Below are 18,850 nucleotides of genomic sequence, written 5' to 3' on the forward strand. Positions count from 1 at the left end.
AGTTTGTACACCCATGTTTACAGCAGTGTTATTCACAATAGCCAAAAAGTGGAACTAACTCAGATGTCAGTTGATGGATGAACGGATAAACACAATGTGGCATATACATACAATGGAATATTATTCAATCATTAAAAGGAAGGAAATTTTGACACGTGTTAAGACATGAATGAACCTTGAGGACAGTATGCTAAGTGAAGTAAGCCAGTCACAAAAAAAGACAAATACTTACTTGAAGTATCAAGAATAGTCATACTCATAGAAACAAAAAGTAGAATGGTGGTTGCCAGGGACTGGAGGGAGGGGGGAATGGAGAGTTGATGTTTAATGGGTATAGAATTCCAGTCTTGCAAAATGAAAAAGTTCTGGAGATTGGTTGCACAGTGTGGATATATTTAACACTACTGAACTGTACACTTTATGATGGTTAAGGTGGTAAATTTTTTGTTATGTGTATTTTATCATTTTTTTTTAAAAATCCAGTAGCATCCCAGAGTTGGGGGTAGTTAGTGACAAGGGTGAATAGGTGTAACATGGGAGATTTTTAGGGCAGTGAAATGCTGTATGATGTACTGTAATGGTGGTGTAAATGATACATTATACTTTTGGCAAAACCCATAGAACTCTGTCACATAAGGAGTGAACCCTAATGTAAACTATGTAGACTTAGTTGATATTGATGTATCAATATTTATTCATCAATTATAACAAATATTACACTTCAGTGCAAGATGTTAAGGATGGAGGAAACCGAGGGGTGAGGGAGAGGGAAGGGCAGGGGGAATATAGGAGAACTTCCTGTACTTTCTGCTCAATTTTTTATAAATGTAAAACTGCTCTAAAAAAGTCTATTAATAAATTTTTTAAATCGTTTTTTTAAAAACAGAAGAAAATACCCTCTGAGATGTACTAAGCAGTAGGGATGCATAGATGAGCAAAGTCACATGCTTTTATTAGTTGCCCTGGTAGAACTTACATCCTAGGAGGAAGAGCAACTTTTATACAAGCAACAGCACTGGAGTGTGGCAGCTATTGCAATAGGTCATATACAGGGAGTGGAGAAGGTGTCTGGCACATTTGACCCTTTCTCTGCCCTTGTCCCAATATGTATAGACTGGCAGAGCCAGTGATGTTCTGGTTGGAGCCAGCTCACACTGACTCATGAGAGCCATTTTCACATCCAGTGATATCACACTGGTAGCTTGAAATCAACCAAGGTGAGAGTATTTACATTACGGAAATCAGCAAATGCTACAGTCAGAGCTTTTATCCCCAGGAGAGCCTGGTGTTAGACATTTACCAGCACAGCCCCGGGACACAGAGCTAATCAAGAATTCATTCCATATCCACTAGAGTGAGGTGCTTTGGCCCAAAGCCAAGGCAGCATGGGGAGAATTTAGTAAAAAGTATGCCAGTAAGTTTATGGACAGACATGGCATCCCAACCACAGGGTAAAGAGCCTTCATCAGTCCTGAAGAAACCTGAGACTTCATTTACAGGTAAAGCATTTTGATCTAAAGTAAAGCTCCATCACTTTCTCTCCTGTGCATTGGATTTACCTAATGTTATCTAGTGTGCCTGTGCCTTGGAATCTCCTACATTTACTATCTTTGACTTTCACCATTTGACTGTGATGTGTCTGGGTGTGCATTTCTGCATTTATTCTATTTGAAGTTTGTTGAGCTTCTTGGATGTATAGATTGTTTTTCATAAAATTTGGGAAGTTTTCAGGCATTATTTCAAGTATTTTTTTCTGAACGTCCTTTATTTCTGGCACACCCATTATGCATATGCTGGTGCACTTAATTGTGTCCCACATTTCTCTGAGGTTCTGTTCATTTTTCTTCATTCTTTTTTCTCTCTCTTCCTTGGGTTACATAATCTCTGTTTGATCTATCTCCAATTTCACTGATTCTTTCTTCTGACAGCTCAAAGCTGTTGCACCCCTCTAGTGAAATTTTTATTTGTTATTATTTTGAACTCCAGAATTTCTATTTGGTTCTTTAGAAATTACTCCAGTCTTGGGCCGAGCCCGTGGCGCACTCGGTAGCGTGCTGCGCTAGCAGCGCGGCGATGCTCCCGCCGCGGGTTCGGATCCTATATAGGAATGGCCGATGCACTCACTGGCTGAGTGCCGGTCACGAAAAAGACAAAAAAAAAAAAAAAAAAAAAAAAAAAAGAAATTACTCCAGTCTCTTTATTGCTATTCTCTATTTGATGATACATTGTCCTCATACCTTCCTCTAATTCTTTGAGCGTGGCTTCCTTTAGTTCTTTGTACATATTTAATAGCTGCTTTGAAGTTCTTATAAAGTCCACTATGTAGGCCCCTTCAAAGGCATGTCTATTGCTTGCATTTTTTCCTGTGTATGTCAAATTTTCCTGTTTTTTTGCTTGTCTTGTAATTTTTTTATTGAACATTTTTTTCTGGACATTTTAGATAATATATGCTGCAACTGGATATGACCCCTTCCCCCCCCCAAGGGTGGTTGTTATTGTCATTTGTTTGTTGTTGATTTGTTTAGTGACCTAGCTGAACTAATTATGTAAAGTCGATTTTACCTCAGTGTGTAGCCTCTAATATCCCTGCTCAGATTCCCACCTCCTCCCTTCTTACTCTTTTAACCTGGCTATCTTGGGGTTGCCCCTGGGTAGTGATAAGCCACTTATTGGTAAAAGGTTGTACTTAAACCCTCTTAGCCAGTTATTCTTTTGCTATCACAGTCCGGGGAGTTTATGTTTTTACCCCACATTCAACCAGGTAGCTTGGAGGTTCTCTGTCTGATTGCTCATGAGAGGACACCGCCTTGGGCATGCACACAGTCTTCCAGAATGCCAGGGATGAGTACGATATTTTTAGGTCTATCTAGGAGTTGCTTCTGGGTTACAGTAGCTTATTGTTGACCCAGTGTTTGGTCACTGGTTGTGTTTAAGCCCCCTGTGCCTGTGAGGCTTCTGCCTTGCATTGATGGGACTGTGTGTGGCTTGAGGGATCCTTTTTAAGATCCTTTTGAAGAGGAGATTAGATTGTAAGACCATGCTGTAGTGAATGGATTAAAAATAATGGTTTTGAGGGCTTTAAAAAGAGAGTAAAAGATGAGGTTACTCTCTCTGCTCTGCCATTTTCTTTTCTTTTCTTTTTTCTTATAAAGATGACCGGTAAGGGGATCTGAGCGCTTGACTTGGTGTTGTCAGCACCACGCTCTCCCAAGTGAGCCACTGGCTGGCCCCATTCTCTGCCATTTTCACAGTGTGATACCCTGCTATCACTGAAGTCACCACCAAGATCCTCAACAGATGTGTTCCCTGGACTTTGGACTTCCTAGCTTCCGAAACTGTAAACAATAAATTTCATTTTCTTAAAAATCATCCAGTTCCATGTATTTTGTTATTAGCAACAGAAATGGACTAATACATTGGGCAAGCAGCTTAACTCGTCTGTGCCTTAGTTTCTTCATTGGTAAAAAGGGAATGATGACGGTGTCTGCTTTATTAGGTTGCTATAAAGATTCAATGAAAAGAAAAAGATTCAATGAGCTAGTGTTGTAAAGCTTGTAGCTAGCGCTATGTCAATGTTTTTTTTTTTTTTTTTTTTTTTTTTGTCTTTTTCGTGACCGGCACTCAGCCAGTGAGTGCACTGGCCATTCCCATATAGAATCCGAACCCGCGGCGGGAGCGTTGGCGCGCTCCCAGGGCCGCACTCTCCCGAGTGCATCACGGGCTTGGCCCTGTCAATGTTTGTTTTGAAATTAGTTTTCAATCATCAGTGAGAATCACGCACGTGGAGTCTTTTTCCTTCTTTTGCACTGACCTAAATTCACCCAGAATAGTATTTGATGATTCTTTCTCTTCACATTTGGACTTGGAGGGACTACAGCAGAGTTCTAACACTGTAGTGTGCATAAGAAACATCTGCGGAGCTTCTAAAAATTTAGATCCTGGTTTGCAGGTTAGCTCAGTTGGTTAGCACATAGTGCTAATAACATAGTGCTAATAAAGGGCCAAGGTTTGATCCTGGTACTGGCCAGCTGCAAAAAAAAAAAATTCAGATCCTAGTGCTACATCTAGAAATTCTCATCCTGTGCTATTGGGCAAGACCCAGGAGTCTGTATCTTTCCCACATTTGCAGGTGATGCTGATGCAGAGGATCCATGTGCCCCACCTGAGGCAAACAAACTAGGCCCTGGGATCCTTCAGGGGACACTAGACCAGTGGTCCTCAACTTGGGGGGAGGTAATTTTGCCCCCAGGGGACATTTGGCATTGTCTAAAGACATTTTTGATTGTCACAATTGGAAATTGTTCCAGGCATTTAGTGGATGGAGGCCAGGGACGCTGCTCAGCATCCTACAAAGCACAGGACAGGCCCCCACAATAAAGAATGATCTGGCCTAAGACATCAACAGTGCCGAGGTTCAAGGATCAGCTACCAATCTTTCTTTCTCTCATTCCTCCTTTCCCCTCATTTCTCCCTAGATCTATTATGTTTCAATCAAAGAATTTTACAATGTTAAAACTAGAGAAGACCTTGGAAATCATCTAGTCTTACTCATCTGAGAGAGATAAATGACATGCTTAAGGCCACACAGTTAGTGAAAGAGCCTAATACAAAATTTTTTCTATAATCCTTCCCACTCAGAGGACAAACATATTTAATTGCTATAGAAGGGAAAGAAAGTGCTAGAGTATTTACAGACTAGTTTGGCATATAGCTTTCTAGAATAATTTCAGTTCTGGGAGGAGTTATTTCAAAATGCAGTTAGTAATACCAAGCCTTTGTTTAGTCATTCATTAGATTTTTTAAAATATTCTTGTGTCCAAAACATGAGACGACAAAAGTGCTGAGAATAATAAATCATTTTCCAGCAAAGCTCCCAGGAGCCTCCCCCTTCTGCCTCCAGCATACCTTCATTTTACAAGTTACCAGTAAAAAATGGACATTTCTTTAAAGATTTTTTAAGAGGACACAAAGGGGAGTGTTCCTTCATAAGCCACCAAGATGAACTTCCTAAAATTTGCCAATACACATCCCACTCTTCTGCCCCCAGGCTCAATCAGACGCCTTATATCTCTCAATACATTCCTTCTCCCTGTCTTGCCTCTAAAATGCTCCAAGTTTCAACACTTCATGCAGAAAACAGAAAGCTTGAAGTTAGCCATACCACCCAGCTGCTTAAGGGTCATTTGCAAAGGTTGGGGGAGGGGTGGCAGTATCTGTCCTGTTCCCAATGTCAAGTAGTTTATCAAAGTATTCAACCCACAAAACACATCCCTTCTTTTCTCTAGGTACAGGGATAAAATTCTACTAGTAAGAAAAATAAGATTTTTTCCCTCCAAACCAGTAACATGATAAAAAAAAAAAAAAAACTTAAAACAAAACAAGGTAGCAACGACAGAATGTTCTAATAAATTGCTCATTTAAAAGGCCATGCTCAGCATAAGAATGATTCACACAAACTTTAGAATTGTAATTACCTCTAAAACTCTCAGGGGTGAGGTTCCAAGGTTTTCATTTGAACCACTATTTATAATAGCAAAAAAAAAAAAAGAAGAAGAAGAAAGGCAGAAAAAAAAAAGAAAAAAGAAAAAAAAATCAAACTGCACTGAGTTGGAGAAATACATTTTGAAACATCCCATGCTCTGTAGCCTGTAAAAAGAATGACACAATTCTGTAGGTAAACCTATGGAAATGTGGCCGCCTTGAATAGATAGATATTGCTAAATTATGTTCAAGAAAGGATGAACTAGTTTGCATTGCCAGCATATTTGGGAATGCCTGTTACTTCACCCTAGATAACACATTAATAATCTCTTCTTAATCTTTGTCAGTCCAATGGTCATGTGCCAATACACACACATACTTAAAATTTCTTTATTCTAATTGCTAATGAGACAGTCTGTCCACCCTCCTAGTCCATAAAATTGGTGGAATAAATAGTAGTTGCTTTGATTTGTGGGGCAAATTTCTCTGCCCTGGTGGTGAAGTCCTATGGGAAGGGTGGGGGAGGGAGGTAAGGAAAGTGCTGAGAAAAGAAAAATAGAAGAGAAAGGAATATTTCCTAACTCATTTTATGAGGCCAATATTACACTGGCACCAAAGCCAAACAATGACATCACAAGAAAAGAAAACTATAGACTAATATCCCTTATTAATATAGATGTAAAATCTTCAACAAGATACTAGCAAACAAATCCAGCAGCTAGGACTATCCACCATGACCAAGTGGGTTTATCCCAGGAATGCAAGGATGGTTCAAATATGAAAATCAATAATGTAATACATCACAGCAATAGAATGTAGGGGGGGAAAAGAACATGATCATCTCAATTGATGCAGAAAAAAGTTTGACAAAATCCAACACTTTCATGATAAAAGAAAAACACCCAACAAACAAGGAATAGAAGGGAATTTCCTCAACCTGATGAAGGACATCTACAAAAATTCACTTAATGCTGAGACTGAAAGCTTTCCTCTATGATCAGTAACAAGACAAGGATGTCAGCTCTAACCACTTCTAGTTAATATTGCCCTGGAAGTTCTAATGAGAACAATTAGGGAAGAAAACAAAAGGTATTCAAGTGGAAGAGAAGGAAACAAAACCACATATGTAGATTACATTATGTTATATATAGAAAATCCTAAAGAACTGACAAACTATTATAGCAAATAAGTAAATTTAGCAAAATTGCAGGATATAAGGTCAAAATACAAAAAGAAATTGTATTTCTAAACTCAAGCACTGAACAATCTGAAAGACAATTAAAACAATTCCATTTACAATAGCATCAAAATAAAAAACAAAAACCGTGTAAGGATAAATTTATTTGAGGAGGTACAAGACTTGTACACCGAAAATTACAAAACATTGCTGAAAGAAATTAAAGAAGACTGAAATAATGAAAAGATAGTCTATTAGTCAGGGTTCTCCAGAGAAGCAGAACCAATAGGGTATGTATATAAATAATGAGAGGGGATGTATCATGGGAATTGGCCCATACAATTGTGAAGGCTGAGGAGTCCCATGATAGGCGGTCGGCAAACTGGAGGATGATAGCTTGGCTCAGTCCAAGTCTGAAGACCTCAGAGCCAAGGAAGCTGGTGGTGCCATTGGTATAAGTCCTGGAACCCAAAAGCTGAAGAGCCTTGAGTTCTGATGTCCATGGACAGGAGAGCAGAGTGCATTGTAGTTCCAGTGGGTAGAGTAAGCAATTGACCTTTTCCTTCATTTTTATTCTCTCTGGGCTCTGTATGGATTGGATGGTTCCTGCGTATATTGAGGACAGATGTTTCCAACCCAGTCCACTCAGGGCCACATGCTAATCTCCTTTGGAGATACCCTCATGAACATACTAAAAAGATAGCTTTGCCAAGTTTCTAGGTATTCCTTAATCTAGTCAAGTTGACACCTAGAATTAACCATCACAGATGGCTTATATTATTGTCTTCATACATTGGAAGACTTAATATTGTTAAGTTGGTAATACCCACCCCCCAAATTGATCTACAGATTTCAGATGATTCCTTTAAAAAGTCAAGCTGGATTTTTTTTTGCAAATGTTGATAAGCTGATCCTAAATTCATATGAAAGTTTAAGGAACCCAGAATACAAAAAACAATCTTGGAAAAGAGCAAAATCATAGTCACACTTCCTTATTTCAAAACTCACTACAAAGCTACAGTAATCAATACTATATATATTTATATATAATAGAATGGAGAATCCAGAAATACCTGGGTACTTCAAAAAGCTTTTGGAAAGATTTGTGTTATCTTTTGATTCCATTTTTTTCCACCAACTTTTTGAAATACCCTCATAAACCCATACGTTCATGGGCAATTTTTGACAAGGATGCTGTATTAGTCAGGGTTCTCCAGAGAGACAGAATCAATAGGATATGTTATAATTATATGAGAGGGATTTATTAGGGAAATTTAGCTCACGTAACTATGAAGAGAAGTCCCACGATAGGCCGCCTATAAACTGGATGCCGGTAGCATGGCTCAAGTCCAAGTCCAAAAGCCTCAAAGCAAAGGAAGCTGATGGTGTCCCTGGTGTCCTTAGTGTAAGTTCTGGAACCCAAAAGCTGAAGAGTTGTGAGCTCTGATGTCCACAGACAGGAGAGAAGAGTGTATCCCAGCTCCAGCATATCTACAGAGAGCTTCACCACTTTCCTCCGTCTTTTGTTCTCTCTGGACCCCCAGTGGATTGGATGGTTCCCACGCAGTCCACTCAGACTCTCATGCTAATCTCTGCTGGAAACATCCTCACAGACACACCTAAAAAGATAGCTTTACCAGGTTTCTCAGCATTCCTTCATCTAACCATTTTGATACCTAGAATTAACCTTCATAGATGCCAACCCAATTAGACGAGATTGGGCGCGTTCAGGGTGGTATGGCCATAGACAATGCCAACCCAATTAAATGAGAGAAAGAATAGTCTTTGCAATAAATGGTGTTGGGACAACTGATACCCACATTCACATGAATGCTGTTCAACTCCTACCTCACAACATATGCAAAAATTAATCCAAAATGATCACAGACCTAAATGTAAGAGCTGAAACTATAAAACTCTTAGAAGAAAACAGGCATAAATCTTCCCGACTGTGCATTTAGCAATCATTTCTTAAATATGACACTAACAGCACAAGCAACAACAACAAAAAAGAGAAATTGGGCTTCATCAATATTAAAAACATTTGTGCTTCAAAGGTGCATCAAGATATTGAAAAGACAACTCACATAATAGAAAATTTTTGCAAACTGCATATATGATAATGGTCTAAGTATCCAGAATGTATAAAGAACTCTTATAAATCATCAATAAAAAGACATTTAACCCAATTTAAAAATGAGCAAATAATTTAAGTAGGCATTTTCCAAACAAGATATGCAAATGGCCAATAAAAAATGAAAATGCAAATCAAAACCATAATGAGATACCACTTTACACCCACTAGTTTGGCTATAATAAAAAAGACAGGGCTGGCCAGTCAGCTCAGTTGGTTAGAGCATGGCATTATAACACCAAGGTCAAGGGTTTGGATCCCCATACTGGCCAACTGCCAAAAAACCAAACCGAAACAAAACAAAACAAAAAACTGACAGATAATAGTGAGTGTTGATAAGGATGAGGAGAAATTGAAACCATCATGTATTTCTTCTGGTAGGAGTGTAAAATGGACCAGCCCCTTTGGAAAGCAGTTGGGCAGTTTCTCAAAAAGTTAAACACAGACCCAGAAAGTTACCATATGACCCCACAATTCCATTCCTAGGTATATGCCTAAGAGAAATGAAAACATACTTCCACACAAAAACTTGTACACAAATACATGCATATTTATTACAGCATTATTCATAATACCAACAAGTAGAAAAAACCCACATGTCCACCAACTGATGAATGAATAAATAAAATGTGGTATATCTATATAATGGTATATTATTCAGTAACAAAAAGGTATGAAATACTAATACATACTACAATAGAGATAAATCTTGAAGACATTATGCTAAGTGAAAGAAGCCAGACACAAAAGGTGAGTAATTGTTAATGAACAGGAGTTTCCTTTGGAGTAATAAAAATGTTCTGGAATTAGATGAGGTGATGGTAGTATAACCTTGTTAATATTCTAAAAATCACTGAATTGCATACTTTAAAAGGTTAAATTTCATAGTATGTGAATTATATCTCAATGAAAAATCAAAAAATATTTTTGTGTTAAGAAATTAGAATACATTTGGATCTTACATACTTTAATATTTAGAAACTCAGATTGTAGTCCTTGGCTTCTCAAGATGGCGGCGGCTGCGGCGGCTGGCGTGGAGTAGCTGAGGTGGAAAAGGCGGCCACTGGGCCTCAGGCAGCCGGGAAACTTGTGGACCTTCCTCTCGCCATCTCTTAAGGGAGGACTGCTGCTGCTGGCCGGTCGTGGGGGGTGACCGCCACTTTGCCCCCGGCAGGAGAGGCTGCCTCATTTACAGACAACAGCTTGAAGTGTGGAGCAGGAAAAGAACTGTTTCTTAGCTGCAAAAGCGTGTCTCGAAACAGGGAACAGGGCGCCAGGGCTGCTGTGGATGCAGACAGGATCCCGGAGGCCGGGGCCGTGCTGAAGGTGGCCAGCTGCCCTATTCAGGATTCGAGGTTTCAGGCCGGCATTAAAGAAGATTCCTGGGGCCGAGCCCGTGGCGCACTTGGGAGAGTGCGGCGCTGGGAGCGCGGCGACGCTCCTGCCGCCGCGGGTTCGGATCCTATATAAGAATGGCCGGTGCACTCGCTGGCTGAGTGCCGGTCACGAAAAAGACAAAAAAAAAAAAAAAAAAGAAGATTCCTGGGAGCGCCCGAGCCGCGCCGCGACTGAACAGCCCGAGGCGGCAGCGCCGAGAACACGGAAGGCAACAAACCAGAGACAGAGCGAGCGCCCGACCTGGCACAGCACTGTGAGTGATCCCTGGCACAGCTCTGTTCGGGGGGTGGATGCCCACGTGGCTCCCGCCTGCACCACCAGGCCACTCACCGCCTGGTGCGACCTCCATTTTCCCAGGTGCGGGCAGCTCCGCCCTGCTCGGCCATCACTGAGCCCTCCCACTTGCTGGCCTGGCGCCAGGCTTTCCGGAGCCTGCAGACCGGCCTCCGCTCCCACTCCCTCCGTGGTTCTCTGGCGGGGCTGGTGGCGGGGGGCGTCCCGGGCCAGTGTTGGGAGGGCAAGGAAGTACAGGCGGGCCGACTGTCACTCCACCATACCCTGGACTCCGGCCCCAGGTAAACTCCCTGTTACTGGGAGGCAGATACCATCCCTGCGGCCACCAGTTTGGAAAAAAGCCTAACGAATTTCTGGTTGGGAATAGTGTGGTAGGAGAGTTCCCAGGTCCGCTTGAACCTGCCGGAGACCAGGCTGCAGGTGGGCGCTAGACTCGGTTTATACTGGGGGGATACAAAGGTGAACAAGACCCGAGAAAGATCTACATAGTGCTACAAAGGCACCCAGAGAGACCGGTCGTCTGTGCCCAGCAGAAACCTGGTAGACTTCCTGGGCGAGGCGGTGCCGAGCAGGGTCTTGAAGGCCCAGCTGATAGACGAGGGGTGCAGAAGACACGCCCCAGCCCAGCACAGGGCGCACAGAGTGGGGAGACGTGCGGCCAGGGAGGCGGAGACTCGACAAAAACCACACACTCGGTGGGGTCGCTACTGCACGATCTAACAGCCTGGGCCAGAGCACACGGAACAGGGAGAAGTCCTGCACAGGAAGTGAAAGCTCAACAGAGACACACACCCTGTGGTACGTGATCCACCAGCCCAGCAGAGTCCAAGCTGACCAGAAAGGTGGCTCCCCGGAGAAGCCCAAGACCCGAGGCAACCACACACACAAGGCACTAGAGGCCAACTGAGCAGTCACGGAGGGAGCCATACGAAATTGGCAACCACAGCAACATCCTAGTTAGTCATTAGTCTCAAACCGGTGGACTGTGAAACCCCCTGCCACAATGAATAAACACCAAAAAAAAGATACCAGAAATACAAAAAATCAAGAAAGTACACCACCAAAAGTTAATAAATCTCAAACTCTAGATCCTATAGAACAAGAAGCCCTTGAAATGACTGACAAGGAATTTCGAGTGATAATTCTAAGGAAACTGAATGAGATACAAGAAAACTCAGCTAGACATCATGATGAAATGAGGAAAAATATACAGGATCTGAAAGAGGAAATGTACAAGGAAATCAATGTCCTGAAAAAAAATGTAGCAGAACTTGCTGAACTGAAGAAGTTATTCAAAGAAATAAAAAACACAACGGAGAGTTTAACCAGCGGGCTTGTCGAAGTTGAAGAGAGAACCTCTGAACTTGAAGATGGGCTGTTTGAAATAACACAAGCAGACAAAAAGAAAGAAAAAAGAATCAAGGACATGGAAGAAAATCTGAGAGAGATATCAGACAACCATAAGCGATCAAATATCCGAGTCATGGGTATTCCAGAAGGGGAGGAAAATGGAGATTCCATTGAAAACATATTCAACAAAATAGTGCCAGAAAACTTCCCAGGTATAGGAAAAATCACAGATCTTCAGATCCAGGAAGCTCAACGATCTCCAAATGTATTCAACCCAAAAAGACCTTCTCCAAGACATGTCATAGTCAAATTGGCAAAACTCAGAGATAAAGAGAGAATCTTAAAAGCTGCAAGAGAGAAGCGTCAAATCACCTATAAGGGAGCCCCAATCAGGTTAACATCAGACTTTTCATCAAAAACCCTAAAAGCTAGAAAGGAATGGGATGATATTTTCAAAATACTAAAAGACAAAGATTGCCAGCCAAGAATACTCTACCCTGCAAGGCTATCCTTCCGAAATGAGGGGCAAATAGTATATTTCTCAGACAAACAAAAACTGCGGGAGTTCACTACCACACGACCACCCTTACAAGAAATCCTCAAGGGAGTACTGGGTTTGGTTCCTGAAAAATAACTACCACTGCCATAAAAACCCAAGAAAAATCTAAACCCGCTAGTATAATAAAAATGGCATTCATGAAGAGAAAACAAGCTAACAAAAACACTATCTACAACCTAAGGAACCAACAAACACAGAAAACAAACAGTAAATCAGAAAGCAAGGAACAAAAGACACCTAAGACAACCAAACAACCAATAAAATGCTAGGAATAAATCAACACCTTTCAATAACAACTCTTAATGTAAAAGGCTTAAATTCCCCAATTAAAAGACACAGACTGGCTGACTGGATCAAAAAGGAGGACCCAACTATATGCTGCCTACAAGAGACCCACCTCACCCATAAAGATTCACACAGACTAAGAGTGAAAGGATGGAAAAAGATTTACCATGCAAACAGAAAAGAAAAACGAGCTGGAGTAGCTATTCTTATATCTGACAAAATAGACTTTAAACTAAAAACCATAAAAAGAGACAATGAGGGACACTACTTAATGATAAAAGGAATGATCCATCAAGAAGACATAACAATCATAAATATGTATGCACCCAATGTTGGAGCAGCCAGATTTATAAAACAAACTCTATTAGACCTCAAGAAGGAAATAGACACTAATACCATAATAGCAGGGGACCTGAACACCCCACTGTCAATATTAGACAGATCATCTAGGCAAAGAATCAGTAGAGAAACACAAGATCTAAACAAGACTCTAGACCAATTGGAATTGGCAGATATCTACAGATAATTCCACCCAACAACCTCAGAATATTCATTCTTCTCATCAGCACATGGGTCATTCTCCAGGATAGATCACATATTAGGTCACAAATCAAGTCTCAATAAATTCAAAGAAATTGCAATTATCCCATGTATCTTCTCAGACCACAATGGATTAAAACTAGAAATTAATAACAAACGAACCTCTGGAAACTATACAAACACATGGAAATTAAACAGCATTCTACTTAATGACATATGGGTCCAAGAAGAAATCAAGCAGGAAATCAAAAAATTTATTGAAACTAATGAAAACAATGATACATCATACCAAAACCTGTGGGATACTGCAAAAGCAGTATTGAGGGGAAAATTTATTGCATTAAACGCTCACTTCAGAAGAATAGAAAGATGGCAAGTGAACAAACTAACATTTCACTTGAAAGAACTAGAAAAACAAGAACAATCCAAACCTAAAGTTAGCAGACGGAAAGAAATCATTAAGATCAGAGCAGAACTGAATGAAATTGAAAACCAAAAAACAATTCAAAAGATCAACGAATCAAAAAGTTGGTTTTTTGAAAAGATAAATAAAATTGACAAACCATTAGCATGGCTAACAAAAAAAAGAAGAGAGAAGACTCAAATAACAAAAATTAGAAATGAAAAAGGCGATATTACAACTGATTCATCTGAAATACAAGGAATCATTCGAGACTACTATAAACAACTATACTCCAACAAATTTGAAAATCTGGAGGAAATGGATAAATTTCTGGACACACACAAGCTCCCAAAACTGAACCGTGAAGACGCAGAAAATTTGAACAGACCAATAACAATAAAGGAGATTGAAGCTGTTATCAGAAGGCTCCCAACAAAGAAAAGCCCAGGACCAGATGGATTCACAGCAGAATTTTACCAAACATTCAAAGAGGAATTGACACCGATTCTTTACAAACTATTCCAAAAGATTGAAACGGACGCAAATCTCCCAAACTCATTCTATGAAGCAAACATCATCCTGATACCAAAACCAGGTAAAGATATAACCAAAAAAGAAAACTACAGGCCAATATCCTTGATGAATATAGATGCAAAAATCCTCACTAAATTACTAGCAAACAGAATACAGCAACACATACGTAAAATTATTCATCACGATCAAGTGGGATTCATCCCAGGGATGCAAGGTTGGTTCAACATACGCAAATCAATAAATGTCATACACCATATTAATAAACTCAAACACAAGGACCATATGATCATCTCTATAGATGCTGAAAAAGCATTTGATAAAGTTCAGCACTCATTCATGACAAAGACCCTCTATAAGTTAGGTATAGAGGGAAAGTATCTCAACATAATTAAAGCCATATATGCCAAACCCACAGCCAATATCATCCTGAATGGGGAAAAGCTTTCAGCTTTTCCTTTAAGAACAGGAACTAGACAAGGATGCCCACTCTCACCACTCCTATTCAACATAGTGTTGGAAGTACTAGCCAGAGCAATCAGAGAAGAGAAGGAAATAAAGGGCATTCAGATTGGAAAAGATGAAGTCAAACTGTCCCTGTTTGCAGATGACATGATCCTATATATCGAACAGCCTAAAACCTCTACAAAAAAACTGCTGGAATTGATAAATGATTTCAGCACAGTAGCAGGATACAAAATCAACACACAAAAATCAGTAGCATTTCTTTTCTCCAATAGTGAACATGCAGAACGAGAAATCAAGAAAGCCTGCCCATTTACAATAGCCACCAAAAAAATAAAATACTTAGGAATTGAGTTAACCAAGGATGTGAAAAATCTCTATAATGAGAACTACAAACCACTGCTGAGAGAAATTAGAGAGGATACAAGAAGATGGAAAGATATCCCATGCTCTTGGATTGGAAGAATCAACATAGTGAAAATGTCCATACTACCCAAAGTGATATACAAATTCAATGCAATCCCCATCAAAATTCCAAAGACATTTTTCTCAGAAATGGAAAAAACTATCCAGACATTTATATGGAACAATAAAAGACCACGCATAGCCAAAGCAATGCTCAGCAAAAAAAATAAAGCTGGAGGCATAACACTACCTGACTTTAAGCTATACTACAAAGCTATAATAACCAAAACAGTATGGTACTGGCATAAAAACAGACACACTGACCAATGGAATAGAATAGAGAATCCAGAAATCAACCCACACACTTACTGTCAGCTGATCTTTGACAAAGGCACCAAGCCTATTCAGTGGCGAAGGGACTGCCTCTTCAGCAAATGGTGCTGGGACAACTGGATATCCATATGCAGGAGAATGAAACTAGATCCATACCTCTCGCCGTATACTAAAATCAACTCAAAATGGATTAAGGATTTAAATATACACCCTGAAACAATAAAACTTCTTAAAGAAAACATAGGAGGAACACTTCAGGAAATAGGACTGGGCACAGACTTCATGAATACGACCCCAAAAGCACGGGCAACCAAAGGAAAAATAAACAAATGGGATTATATCAAACTAAAAAGCTTCTGCACAGCAAAAGAAACAATTAAAAGAGTTAAAAGACAACCAACAGAGTGGGAGAAAATATTTGCAAAATATATATCTGACAAAGGATTAATATCCAGAATATATAAGGAACTCAAACAACTTTACAAGAAGAAAACAAGCAACCCAATTAAAAAATGGGCAAAAGAGCTAAGTAGGCATTTCTCTAAGGAAGATGTACAAATGGCCAACAGACATATGAAAAAATGCTCACCATCACTCAGCATCCGGGAAATGCAAATCAAAACCACATTGAGATACCATCTAACCCCAGTTAGGATGGCTAAAATCCAAAAGACTATGAACGATAAATGCTGGCGAGGCTGCGGAGAAAAAGGAACTCTCATACATTGCTGGTGGGACTGCAAAATGGTGCAGCCTCTATGGAAAATGGTATGGAGGTTCCTCAAACAATTGCAGATAGATCTACCATACGACCCAGCTATCCCACTGTTGGGAATATACCCAGAGGAATGGAAAGCATCAAGTCGAAGGTATACCTGTTCCCCAATGTTCATCGCAGCCCTCTTTACAATAGCCAAGAGTTGGAACCAGCCCAAATGTCCATCATCAGATGAGTGGATACGGAAAATGTGGTACATCTACACAATGGAATACTACTCAGCTATAAAAACGAATGAAATACTGCCATTTGCAACAACATGGATGGACCTTGAGAGAATTATATTAAGTGAAACAAGTCAGGCACAGAAAGAGAAATACCACATGTTCTCACTTATTGGTGGGAGCTAAAAATAAATATATAAATTCACACACACAGACACACACACACACACACAGACACACACACACACACACACACAAACCGGGGGGGGGGGGGAAGAAGATATAACAACCACAATTATTTGAAGTTGATACGACAAGCAAACAGAAAGGACATTGTTGGGGGGGAGGGGGGAGGGAGAAGGGAGGGAGGTTTTGGTGATGGGGAGCAATAATCAGCCACAATGTATATCGACAAAATAAAATTTAAAACAAAACAAAACAAAACAAAACAAAAAAAGAAAGAAACTCAGACCTCATAGAATTCTAGGATGGTCTTAAACTATAACTGAAAATGTGTAATTTAGTGATTTAGACTTTGACTTAAAATCAAAATTTTCCTAAATTTACGTACATTATTAGAATATTTAAGAGAATTTTAGCCACCAACATATTTTGTAAGTTTAACGTACCAGAGTAATACTCAGATTTTTCATTTTCTTCCACCAGATAATGAAAGTACAGTATTTGGAAAGGAAAACAAATACATAAAACTTAATATTCAGCCTCAAACCTTTTTCATTTGTCAATGGAATCAAATATTAACAAAAATCTCCTTAAAAATGATGGTTAACATATGCTAAAGCTGAGTTTTGAATTTGTAATTTTAATAAATTGAATACTTTAAAAAACAAAATAAGTTATGGAGGGAAAGGAGGAATTGGTAAAGAGACAGGAAAATCAACTATATTGTACATTGTTAAATTAAAATAATGAAATAAAAAAATTTTTAAAAAAGCTTGAAAAATCTCCCCTCCCCTCCCCGTCCCCACCTTTGCTGAGACAATGGTACTAGTTGCTTTCATGCCCTTGCGGATAGTCTGTAGGAAAGAATGCTCTCCCCCTCCTTGTTTAATACAAATGGAAGCATACTGTACATACTTTTCTTTACCTTTTTCACTTAATGATATATGCTGATCGTTCCAGAAAAATCCCACTATTATGTTGAAAAAAAATAATGTTCATAGAGGGCTTCCTGGGTTTACTTTCTACTTTTCATGCTCTCACTTGTTCAAAGTCACCTCTCTGAAGTACTGCAGCCAATGCCGATGGCGGTTGGGGCTGGCCCTTCTGCCCAAGTGACTGGAAAATGCCACTTTAGTGATGGCTCTGTGGCACAGAAGGGCCATCCAGAAACTTACACCTCAGGTGTGGAGATAACATGTGTTATGGGCTGAATTGTGTCCCCCCCTAAATTCGTGTTGAAGCCCCAACCCCCAGCACCACTGAATTTGGAGATAGTGTCTTTTTTCTTTTTTTTCTTTTTCGTGACCGGCACTCAGCCAGTGCACTCACTGGCCATTCCCTATATAGGATCCGAACCCGCAGCCGCTGGGAGCGTGCCGCGCTCCCAGCGCCGCACCCTCCCGAGTGCGCCACAGGCTCGGCCCTGGAGATAGTGTCTTTAAAGAGGTGATTAAGTTAAACTGAGGCTGTTGAGGTGGGTGCTAACCCAACCTGACTGGCGTCCTTGCAAGAGGAGGAAATTTTTTTTTTTTTTTTTTTTTTGTCTTTTTGGGACCGGCCGTACTGCGCTCAGCCAGTGAGCGCACTGGCCATCCTTTATCCGAACCCGCGGCGGGAGCACTGCTGCGCTCCCAGCGGGGCACTCTCCTGAGTGCACCACGGGTCGGCCCAGAGGAGGAAATTTGGACACAAACGTATGCGAAGTATGCACAGGCACAGAGGAAAGTCTGTGAGGACACAGCGAGAAGACGGCCACCTGCCAGCCAAAGAGAGAGCCTTAAGAAGAAACCAGCGGTGCTGACACGACACCTTGATCTTGGACTTCTGGCCTCCAGAACTGTGTGAGAACGGTCTGCTGTTTTAGCATCGCCGTGAGTGGTATTTTGTTATGGCGGCCCTAGCAAACGAATGCAGCAGGTCTCTTTGATCCTCTTGCTTTCCTTCAGTAGACCCCAGGAATTTATACTATCCAAACCGTTTCCTCCCAGATGGAAAACTCTGAAAGCAGCTCGGAGCTTGTGCCCGTCTTTCCCCTCTTGCTGAATACACCGTGTCCTGCAGGTCCAGCTCTGGCCGCTGCCTGCAGCTTTCCTCCTTCAGTGTCTTCCCGCCAGCTGGGGTGTTTGCCTGTGGGTGGGGCACGCTGGGGGCTCAGAGCCTTCCCATCCAGTGGCACGAGTTTAAGATCGTAGGGTTTCTGGCACGCCGAACGGTGCGAGCGTGGGCGGCGGTGGCTCTTCCTCTCCTTGCTATACTTGGCCTCTGAAGAGAAAGGAACCAGAGGCTCATTCCCCACTCCTCGAAACACTTCTCTCCCAGCTTCAGGGGCATCCCTCTCTCCAGGGGGGGGCCTCCCCGCTGCGCTGCCAT

Source organism: Cynocephalus volans, chromosome 1, assembly GCF_027409185.1.
Source record: "Cynocephalus volans isolate mCynVol1 chromosome 1, mCynVol1.pri, whole genome shotgun sequence".
NCBI lineage: Eukaryota > Metazoa > Chordata > Mammalia > Dermoptera > Cynocephalidae > Cynocephalus > Cynocephalus volans.